Here is a 12,669-nt window from a genome sequence, read left to right as displayed (position 1 = left end):
TATTAGGAGATATCTGGTAGCTAGATTACAAAAATACACCATTGAAACGAAAAGCGAACTAGAAACAATAAGACTCGTAGTGCGGCTGAACACTTACTCAGAAATTGCTCAAAAAAAGAAAGAAAAAACAATGAAATCTATTCCCAGACGTTTAAAAGGTGTTGTTGTTACTGCATGATATTCTACTAAATAATAACTTAGTAAAAAGTTAGATTATTTACTAATTTTTTGACATTTTTCCAAAGTGTACGAAGACTTTTGTGAGATAAAATTTATGGCACTTTTTAGTTTTTGATTTTTAAAAAATTAAGTTTTAATGTTTTATTAAAAATTTTCATGTAGTTTTGTTAAAAATGGATCATAGATCTTATAATAAAATAACTGTTCCGAAATATTAATTCTAACCAATGAATAAGGGCCTATTTCATTGAATGTCGTAGGTGTACGAACACTTTTGGGAGCCACTGTATGTGCATTGTGCATATCCGTTATGTGTTTACATGACTTAAGTAATCTCTTTTAAATAAAACTTTTTGCATGATTTTTTATTAAATAAATATAAAACAAATAATAATAATAATATTAATATTTATTACTGAACATATAGTTTTATTAAATAAATATAAAACAAATTATAATAATATAATTATTATTACTGAACATATAGTTTTTTGTATGTGTCAGCAAGAGAGAGACTCATTTAATTTTTCCTGGTTTTTTTTTTTTTTTTTTTTGATTCAATAAAATGCTGTTAAAATACTGTTAAGCTTGTTTTTCCTTGATTACTAACTCAAAAAGAATACATTTTAATCATAAGCTTTACTTTTGCTTTACAGGACTTGAGGTGTATGAGTAACATTAAAGCTACTTTAAAAGAAAAATAGATAAGTGGTGCAAAATGCACGCCAATATCACATCGCAAAATATATTTTTTAAACCTAACTCCTGCTGTTCAATTCTCAGAAAACATTGCTCGTAGCCCATAAAAATGTACAAAAATATATTGCTTTGAAAACCACTCATTCTTCAGACATCCTCGCCCCCCACCCCCCACAAAAAAAAAAGTTACTCTGCTCTCAAAAGTCAACATTTTAACTAAGCACACTAGTCAAAGATAAAAAAAATTAAAAAAAAGGGTGAGAATAGATTTAAAATTCCCTGCCCTATCGTCTTCCCTCAGACTACGCATCATGCTCTCGTCGTTTCTGTTATGTTAAGGATGAAGTATACTGAAGACTTGTTTTATGGGAAGGAGGATTAAGAAAATGTATAACTAATGGGAAGTTGGTGCTATGAATGCTGGAACCGCAGAAACGGAGCGTGTAATTTATTGGGACTCGTAAGTCAAATTACAGGTTTGAAAATTACTGAATCAACACACCAGTGTAGCAAAGAGATTTGAATAAATTACTCCCCTGGGTCATTTTGTACATTTCAGGAACTACTTTTCGGATACAATTATTAATATACAAAAATAAAATACTTTTTTGCTAATTTTCATCCCGTAAAAAGGTTAAAAGTTGTGCCAACTGTGGCACAACAGATAGCTGAAAGCAAATAGTTTTCCAAACTGCTGTTTTTAAAAAGCTAGCTTGGGCTAGAACTCAAACATTATTATGTAAACTGAAGCCCAGTGACTCAGTGGTAGCGCTTCACGCTCCCACGCCACACAGGCTCGGGTTCTATTCCCGGGTCGGGCATGGTTTACTCAGCAGTTCATTCTTTCGGTGGGTCGATAAACTGAGTACCAAGCGTACTAGGGAATTGAACACTGGGGGTTACGCGTTAGGCTGACCAACCAACCGGAACATATGCCTTGAACCTCAGAGCCTTGGTCAGAAAAACTGAGTTGGGTACAGCAGGCCTTGGCCCTCACGGGCTGTCGTGCCACAGAGTTTGGTTTTTATGTAAACTATCATTTATACTTTTACTGCAATAGAAGAATTTACTTAAAATTTAGTAAGATTTTGGGCTCGCTGTTCGTTTTTTAATTCAGATGTTAATGCGTTAGTAGTTAAGCTGCAAAGAATACAAAGTAACCAAAAATAGTGCTATGTCACTTTCTTTTAAATGATTCTAGTAGTGCGAATGAGTTAAGTACACGAACATATTTATGATAGATACTAAACATCATTAATAGTAAAAGGTAATTATAATATCATTCTGAATCATTCAAGAAAAGTAAACTTTTACGGATAGACAAAGCTCCACAGAACAAAAGCTGTAACATTTTCGATTTATGGTGTGCTTGCTTAGCTAAATCTTATTGTTAAAAATTATGATTCTTTTCATTTTTTTGTCATTTCTGAAGGTATGTTTTTACAAGAAACATCGTAACATTTTTTTTTTTTGAATTCCAAAATGTAAACGTACAAGGTAGCACTGTAATGCGCTGTCAGTAACTCTTAATTTGAAGTGAAAAATTTAAAGTACATAAAAAAAGCACTAGGTTCATTTCACGTCAAATCGCCTAATGCTATGTGCCGTCATGTCTCAGATTTTGTCCATTATTTTTTTACGAATATATATTTATGAGATTAGCCCACATTATTTTTTTTTAGGTTTTGTGAATAAAAATTACGCTTTTTTACTTCCTTTTACAAAAAGAGGAAGTATTGTATTCGCGAAAAAATTTTGACCAAAAAATCGGCCTTAATTTCCATTTTGCTCAGCCCCAAATGAATGTTGAGTTTTTTTTTCAACCCGATCACACGTGGATATGTGCCCAAGAACGTACAGACACCCGAAATATCCATTTTGACAATCCCCGAGTTAATTACAACGAATTTTCTCGTGACGTCTGTATGTACGTATATATGTGCGTATGTGTGTATGTATCTCGCATAACTCAAGAACGGAATGTCCTAGAAAGTTGAAATTTGGTACGTAGACTTCTATTGGGGTCTAGTTGTGCACCTTTTTTTTTGGTTGCGATCGGATGATCCAAAAGGGGTCTTTTGCCCCTTTTTGGTGGGAAATCATTGTAAATTTCGATGTAAACTCAAGTGGTGTTATAATTTGGCGGACACTTGGCGATATATCGCCAGTATTTTGGTCGCCATGTTTTGTCGCCAACTTGGCGACAAATTTGGCGATTTTTTTTAATTATTATTTTATTTTTTTTAATCTGGTTTCAATTCGGCCACTGTTGGTGATATTTAGAGAGGAAACTATTGAATCATATTAAAACTGCCAATAATGAGAAAATGACATTCAATCGAAGCAAAAGGAAGTCATGTGATGCACACATCAGCTCGTTTTTTTCAAAAATTCGATTTTTGATCATTTTTTGCAGTCACCGTACTAATATGAATTTAGAAAAATCTCAAATTTCTTTATTTTTCAACCAATTAAGCTGAATTTGGTCTCGATTTCAAGCTAATACTTTTTTTTTCTTTCTGTGTAAATAACAGAAAGTATTCTGTGAATAATTGGGTGTTGCCACTCCTTATCTAAAGTCAGTTTTAATGCTTTTTCAATTGGGAGATGAAATAAGTCATATCTCAGGAGTACCTACTATGATCTGCATCAATTTTTTTAGCATATTTAAATCATTTTCTTGCAATATTAAAAATATTAGAAGGGTGTTTTTTTTTTCTTTTTACTTCCTTTTACAAGAAAAGGAAGTATTGTATTCGCGAAAAAAAATTCACTCAATAATCGGCCTTAATTTTCATTTTGCTCACCCCTAAATGAATGTTGAGTTTTTTTTTTTTTTTTTCGACCCTACCACACGTGGATATATGCCTAGGAACGTACAGACACCCGAAATATCCGTTTTGACGATCCCCGACTTAATTACAACGAGTTTTCTCGTGCGTCCGTATGTACGTGCGTATGTGCGTATGTATCTCGCACAACTCAAAAACGGCATGTCCTACAAAGTTGAAATTTGGTGCGTAGACTCCTAGTGTGGTCTCGTTGTGCACTTTCCCTTTTGGTCGCATTCAGATGTTCCTAAGGGGGATTTTTACACCTTTTTGGGGGGGAAATCATTATTAATTTCAATACTAACTCAAGTGGTGTTGTAATTTGTCAAACACTTGGTGATATAACGCCAAGATTTTGGCCGCCAACTTGGAGAAACATTTGGCAATAATTATTATAATTATTTTAATCTTGTTTTGATTCGGCCAATGTTGGTGATATTTAAAGAGTTTACCACTGAATCAGATTAAAATTGCCAATGATTAGGGAAATAAATCTGTGTAAAACTTTTTTTTTTTTTTTTTTTTTTTGTTGCTTCGGTTCGCAAGAAAATAGAGAAGAAAATATTTAGTGTTTCCTTGCTCAGTCCAAGGCTCTATTATCATTAAATTGGAGTAAAAGGAAGTCATGTGGTGCACACATCAGCTCGTTTCTTTCTTTCTTTCTTTCTTTCTTTTTTTTTTTTCTTTGAAATTAAAAAAAAATAAAGTTTGTTTTGCAGAAAATACAAGTTTTCTTTTACTTCAAAGCCGTTTTAAGCATTAAAAAGCCCAAAACCTTTTCAGAACAATTAATACTGGATTGTCAAAGGATAAAAATTGATTTGTATCAATAGATAATAGCTAAAAAGTTGCTTACTTTAGAGAAGAATTGTGCAAAAAAACCTCCGTTTCAGAGTTGAGAAGAAAAAAAAAGTTTTTTAGTTGAAAGCGTACTAAATATTAAAAAACTTAATTTGAAGATAGTGTAAAAAAATATTTCTAATGGCATTCTCTTGCATTTTTTCGACATTAAAAGACAAAAAAAAAAAATTCTATTGAAAAGTTTTTACAGCACGAACTTGTTTAGATTACTTAACACCTGACAATGATCCTCCACTCTTACAATACTCATTCAGCGCAACTCTAGATTTCTCTGGAGAAGATTGTTTTTACTCATTGAAGTATATTTTAAAAACTCTTTGAAACTTATTGACGGAAATTCTGATTTTCTCATCTTTTGATACAAATTAAATGTTTTCCATCTGCCATCTTTTTAAAGCGAACAAACAAAATGTATTGAAGAAAATTTTGAAAGTTGTTCTGCAAAAAAGGGGAAAAAAAATGTGATATAACTTTTAATTGAATTAAGATACAGTAAATTTAAAAATAAATGCAGTCCGCACAAGCATGCCTTTCATTTCACATTTTAGAATCGACATTTTTAACTATAGTGGCGAAATCGTTATTAGTTCAGATGTTTTCATTTAGTTTTGTAATGGCTTTGTTGCTTTCTAAACTATCTGATTCATACTCAATGCCTTAAAAATTGATTTATAATGACTACTTTAAGGAAAAATGAAAAAAAAAAGTATTTTCGGTTAGAAGTACTTAATTTTTGTACTTGGTACGAGTACAAGCAATTGTTTACGTTATATTGATAATGCAAAAATACTGTTGTACACACATTATACTAACATTGTACACATCATTTTTCTTGCGCTTTGAAACGGAATCGACGCATAGCTTTTGTTGATTATAAAATGTGAAATGAAAGGCATGCTTGTGCGGACTGCATTTATCTTTTAAAAATTTCCTCTATTTCTTAATTCAATTTAAAGTTATGTCAGCTTTTTTTATTCTTTATTGCAGAACAAAACTTACAAAATTTCCTTCAATATCTTCTGTTCGATCTCTTTGAAAAGACGGCATATGGAACACTTGTATCAAACCTTTGTAGCAAAAAATTAGAAAATCGGAATTTTTATCAATCTTTAAATAAATTTCAAAAAGATTTTAAAACATACTTCATTTAGCAAAAATAATCTTCTTCGGAGAAATCTAGAGCTGTGCTGCGTGAGTACTGTAAGCGGGAGGATCATTGTCAGATGTTACGTAATCCAAACAAGTTCATTCTATAGAAACTTTTCAATAGTAGCTGATTTTATTTCTTTTAACGTCGAAAAATATGCAAAATAATGTAATTAGAAATGTTTTTTAAACTATTCTTCTTATTATAATTCTTTATATTTATTATACTTTCAATCGAAAGTTTTTTTTTTTTTTTTTTTGTCAAGTCTAAAATGGAGGTGTTTGTACAATTCTTTACCAAAGTGAACAACTTTTTAACGGTACAAATACAGAATTGATACAAACAGTTGTCAAACTTTGACATTCCATTGTTAATTGTTCTGAAAAGCTTTTGCGCTTTTTAAAATTTAAAATGGCTTTAAAGTAATAAAAAAACTTGTACTTTCTGCAAAACAAAATTTATTTTTTTTATTTCAAAACAACAAAACACACCCTTCTACTTTTTTTCTACATAGCAAGAGAATGATTTAAATATGCAAAAAAAAAAAATTAGTATCCAGATGATAGTTGGTACTCCAGAGACATGACTTATTTGATCTACCAATTGAAAAAGCATAAAAACCGACTTTAGATAAGGAGTGGCAACACCCAACTATTCACTGAATACTTTCTGTTGTTCACAGTGAAAGATAAAAGTATTTGCTTGAAATTGATACCAAGTTCAGCTTAATTGGTTAAAAAACAAAGAAATTAGAGAGATTTTTCTAAATTTATGCCAAAACGGTGACTCTGAAAACTGATCAAATACCGAATTTTGTAAAAAAAATTCTCCAAGGCGTATTTTTCATTCAAATAACCTTTAAAAAAATAATTTGAGCTTCTCTGATAGATATCTATTCGTAAAAAAAATAACTGACAAAATTGGAGTCATGACGGCACGGCCGACTATTTAATTTAGGCTATTTGATGTGGAATGATCCATTAACGTTTTTTTTTTTTTTTTCTCTTTCTTAAAACAAATTATCACATGTTATTAAAGCCGAGATACAGAATTAATTTTCAGATTCCATTTTGAAGAAAACAATCACTAACTTAAAATGGAGCTTGAAAGAATCAAATGCTTGTCTACTGCGGTGATCCTTCAAACTATCTTGATCTAAAATAGCAGTAAGTTTGGCCTGAGTATATGTAAGGGAGATACGTCACGTTTGATGACAAGCTTATTTTCAGCAAGTAAGTTGCAAATAGCCGGTGCTATGTCATTTGAACTGCCCGACTTAATTTTAGTTTCCTCCAAAATTACTTGTGTATGCTTTGCTTAGTAGAAGGTAATTTGATATCTAATGTTTGGTTTTATTCTCTGTGTACCAGATGCTAGCGATTTCGAAGTTGACCCATTCGCGCTATTTTTAATAAACCACGTGCATAGGTTTCATTGGCAGAAAAGCGCTAAAATAAACACCAGAGCTGCTAATGTCACATATGCTGCAATCCTACCGTAAAACGTATGCGCTTGCATGCGGGTAATTTGAAACAGTGTTTTAATACACATTTGATAATTTTATATGGCACGCAAAATCTTACTTTGTTTTTTTTTTTTTTTTTTTTTTCAAATTCAAATGAGAAATAATGGCCACATCTACAGATCCTGTGACATTTAAAATTGGGGGAAATTTCTCAATTTTTTTCCTAGTGATATTTTTAAATTAGTTGTAAAAAAATGATGGGAATGACATTAGAAAATAAGTTCATAGTTGACAATTAAGTCCAAAAATGGCGATTTTCAGCAAAATACGTAGAATTTTATTCCGCAAAGGGAGAAGAAAGAGAAAATCCTTTATAGTTATTTACCAGTGTTATAAAAATGCAAATACCAACCTTTGTATTCATCAGACAAACGTTTTTATGCTCTCTTACTAAGTAGTAATAATGCGAACTGCGTTAGTATGACTTTTAGGTATAGATCGCTTTCAAAAATGCTTTTGTTTCCTTTGATAGTTAGTTCCTCTACCGAGACATAATTTTGCTATGAATAACTTAAAACAAAATCCAAATCAAAATTGAGCACGAGAAATTAGCCTTTTGTATTACATTTGCAAATCAGTCTTATCTTATGAGTTTTATTAATTTTTGTGCAATTATCTTGTACTTGTTGAGGAGACATTCTGATACCTATATAATTCTGTCAAAATATTTATTTTTATCATACTAAGTGTGAAATGTGTGTTTTGCAAAAACTGTAGGGGAAGCTGCTGTACCCACGGACGATTGTACCTACGGACGTTGGTCGGGAAATTCCGGGTATCGTCAAGAGAGATCCTAATTGGGATTCAACGTGTGTGTCACAGCCTTCTCCAGTAACCCAGGAAGTTTCAACGCCATCAAACGAAAATTTGAGATTCTATCACATTCTTTCAGTTTTAGTAAGATCTTAGTAAAAAAAAAACATAAGCAATTTTTTTTTCGTCCGTCGTGGATTGTATTATTCATTTTTGTTGTAGGTATCATGATTCCCTATATTTTAAAGGTTTTTTTCTGATATTTAATGTTTTAAAACTGTGGTCCTGTTGGTGTGACTGCCTTGCAAAACCAAAATGGCGCACCTTTGTACCCAAGGACACATAACCATGTGTACCCACGGACCTCAATTTTTAGTCTCCTTAAGTCACACCTGTGTTTTCTTGCATTGTAAAGTATCTAAAAATGGTGCCTTGTCATCAACGCCCGAAAATTGCTTTCAACAATGTTGATGAATTTGAAGTAAGCCTTAAAGATATAGTGTTGAAGTACCCCCACCCTGTTGTAGGATCTACAGACCGTCAATCCCACCTGTTTTCATTTGAAGTCGACTTTTCTAGATTTTTGTTGATTTAATCTAAACTGAGTTTTTTTAAATGGGTTAATTTTGGTTAAAAGTTTAAATTTGCATATAAATTGAAGTTATTATGTAGGTACATAGAGGGCCAAACTATCATGAATCTAGTTTTTTTTTTTTTTTTTTTAACATATTAATTATTCATAGCATCATTAACTCTATTAAGAGCAATAACTTTTCTAAGGAGTTCACTGATGTTAAAAACTAAGGAAAATTAAAAAAAGGGAAAAAACCTTTGATTAATTTACAAAGTTCAATTTTTGTAGGATATTTTATTTAATGTTATTTTCAATGGATGTTTGAAGTATTTCAATTTAAAATGGCTTTTGAAAATGTATTGAGTATAATATAGTTTCTCAGACCTATTTATATATATATATATTTTATGTCCATGGGTACAAAGGCCGCAGGGTGAACGGGGTGCTGTACCCACGGACAAAAAAGATGGTTTTAAGAATTTTTTTTTGAAGTTGAAAGTTTTGAGATTTTCACCTGACAAAAATTGCCAAATTAGATGATAAGTTGTAGATTCTGCCAGAAATATTTTCCGATTGATTATCCATCCCCAGAGACCAGCAAAAATTTAAACGTAAATTTGTCCGTGGGTACAGCAGCTTCCCCTGCACATTTAACAAAATGATTCTACCGCAACTGTGTTATTTTTTTACGAAGTAAGTTTTTTTTATCTTCTTACGTTGAATGTTCGTTGCAGTTCTATTTCTTGATCTTAATAAGTACACGTTTTATTTATCTCAGTTAAACGACACAAACGTCGTTTTATATAACTGGTTTTGCAATAGTAATTGACCATATTGATATGTTAATGTGTGTGTATGTATGTTTAATTTACAGGAATAACTTCAATGGTTAAAAATTTGGTCACTAAGACAGTAAGGACTAGCTCTTAATTACAATTACAACGCAACACAAATAGAAGGTAAAATAAAATAATGCCACGTTATTGTGCTCCAATTTACTTTTGTTGGACTATTTTTCATCCTTAAGCTCACTTCTTTTGCATTGAAAAAGATGACAACGAAATCTTTACACTTGTCTTTAGGACCATGCGAAATTGTACAAATGAATGCTGCACAATTTTTGTTGATTTTTAAGCACAAAAGTATTCATTTATTTCTAACAATTACCGATGTTGGATTAAATTCTGTAAACGCTTTCAAAAATTGAGGGGTTTTTTTTCCAAATTTTTCATGAATTATCATCAGACCAACTTCTCCGCAACTTATGGCAAAAATTCCGTCTCCCTCGCATTTAAGAGAGTAACAACAAGTTGAAGAAAACGTAAAGGTTTTTTCGTCATTTGGCATCATATAAATTTGACACAATAGTTTAGTTGCTACGCATAATTATTGGATTTTCGAATTTTTAAATTTCTTCAAAAATAATTATTTTCTTCGCAAGTTTTAGGGTAATAACAGATAGAGTTTTGCTTGTAACTTTACCAAACGTTCAAAAATCATTCAGACCGTCGTTATACTGAAAGTTGAAAATGTTAAAAACTTGATATAGAGAAAACTAAAAATTGTCAATTCTTCACTGCTTCATGTGCGAAAGATAGCAATTTATAACTTTTATAATTTCATACCCAAGCATGTGTGACAACATATAAAAAAATTCTGTAGAATTTCCACGAAACTAAAAAAAGGATATCGGTGATGTAATGAGCTGTATTTCGATGGCTCTTGAACGAGCCTTAAATTATAAGGGATGACGTGCAATTCAGAAACATTTTCTCAACATCTTTCATTGTTGCTACTCTGTGATTTGTAAAAAAAACTAGATTATTTGTGAACAGTCTCTTGCCATCTAATGTCTGAGAATCATTAAAATACAGCTTAGGAATAAGAACAATATGTTTATGGTTTTTTTTTTAATATTCAACTGGAGTTTTTTTGAAAAGGTTATCTCATATATCATCCCCTCAGAGCAACAGTAGCATATCTTGTTATTTCTGGGATTAGATATTTTACTGTTGCTCTGAAACGACGATATGCTTGACTATGAAATTATGAAAGTTATGAACAGCTATCTTTCACCCATGCTCAGTTAAACAATAACTGCTTTAAAAATTCATACTTTAAAAAAATCCATATTTTAATCTCGTATTTAAATATAATGATTCTGTTGAATGCACGCAAGTTTTCTGAAAGTTTAGAATTGTTGAGAGCGAAATTTCGCCAGTTAGGAGCCAAAATCTCGCAATCAAAATAAGTATTTTTGATAGGAATGATTATATCTTCGTTAATGTAAGTAATATATTAACAAAACTCCACATAACATTTGTACACGTCACGTGAAACTAATTTCCAGCTTATTTCCAGTTTTTTACGTTGCTGGATTATCATTTTTTTTTTCTTTTCTTCTATTTCTTCACTTTGTTGTTGATCCCCTAAATTCATGAGTGACTGAAACTTGACTGGAAATAGTGAGTTGAATCCCTTGACATGACGAAAAATGCACAATAATTGGTGTGGTATTTCTTGTGAAATTTAACAAAATGTAAATTTTAGAATGTGTTCATCCGATTTTTTCCAGTCCCTATATACACCTAATAAATATAATCCCATAAATGTCGATGAATAATGATCCATGAATTAAATTTACCTATAAATATTAATCAATGAACAAATTCTAAACATATTTTTAACAGATTGTTCTCTAAAATATGAGTTAATATAGTTCAGTTTAATAGTTAATAGTGTGTTCAGCATTAAATATTATGGTCAGAGAGTTTGCTACGTTGAAAATGGATAAAACATAGGTATTTTTTATGTAGATAGGTTATTACGGAGTTTACTTGATAACCTTCTGTGTAGATTAACTGAACTTAAGAAAAGCAAGCTTAGAAGTCTTACATTTCCAAGATTGCAGAGCTTTTAATACATGCTACAAAAAATGGGTGGAAAGATACGTCAGCGTAAATAATAGCTCTTCTGTGAATATATATATATATATATATATATATCTATATATATATATATATATATATATATATATATATATATATATATATATATATATATATATATATATATATATATATATATATATATATATATATATATATATATATATATATATATATATGAATCGTGAATGTGCATGAAACTCTCGACAGTGAAAAGTTGTGGGAAGCAAAACTGATGCATAAGTTGTGAAAATTACTCTATGTATGTTCCAGTCTCAATTGTACATGTGAATACATATGAGATAGCGGGGGGGGGGGGGGGATCATATAAATATTTATCTTAAAAGTGGGTTTTTTTTTTTTTTTTTTGGGACAACGCCATGACTTCAACCATCAATTCTTTGTTAAACTACACAAGTAAGTTATCATTCTAAAGATATGGTGTTTTTTTTTTTTTTTTTTTTTTTTGTAAATTCGATAATATTGATTTTTTTAAATCATGCGCTGCTTCACTGCACAGTTTACCCGAAATGGAGATTCATTTAGCTCGTAGCTTTCTTATAATGCAAAAGTCGTGAGTTCGGCAAGAAAAATATCGTTTTGATGACTTATTTTCTTGAGCAGAATTCTGATCCAAATTTCCATGAATATATATTTTAAACTTATTCCAATATTTTGAGCTGCAGTTCTGTTGTTGATACAGTCTGGAAACAAGATATTAATTTTGCATGGTAAACCGGCAGCATAACATTTTCAAAATATTTTATCAAACTAGAGACATTGAATTCAAAAAATCGTTCGTTTTGGCAGGATACCAAATTTTGGGAATATTTGATTCATATTCTCCAGAAATCAACTGGGAATTGTATTAGTTACGGACTGATTGAAACTTCTTGATTAAACAAAAATTGTCTCAAAGAAAAGATAAAGTCGTTTTTCTGTCTTAAAATTTCTATTTATTTACTGCGGTGTTAGCAGATTTGGCTGTCTAAATGATCAGTGAGTAAACTTTTGAATGCAAAGACGTCGATTAAAATTCGTTGAAATCTGTATGTATTTCCTTAGTAAACTCAACTTTTTTACGTAAAAATAAAGGAATTTTAGTTTTTCCTTTGTTTTTTTTTTCTTTCTTTTCAATTTATAAACTTACG

Source organism: Uloborus diversus, chromosome 3 (genome assembly GCF_026930045.1).
Source record: "Uloborus diversus isolate 005 chromosome 3, Udiv.v.3.1, whole genome shotgun sequence".
Taxonomy (NCBI): Eukaryota; Metazoa; Arthropoda; class Arachnida; order Araneae; family Uloboridae; genus Uloborus; species Uloborus diversus.
The sequence above is the reverse complement of the archived record's forward strand: the minus strand, read 5'-3'. Positions refer to the sequence as shown.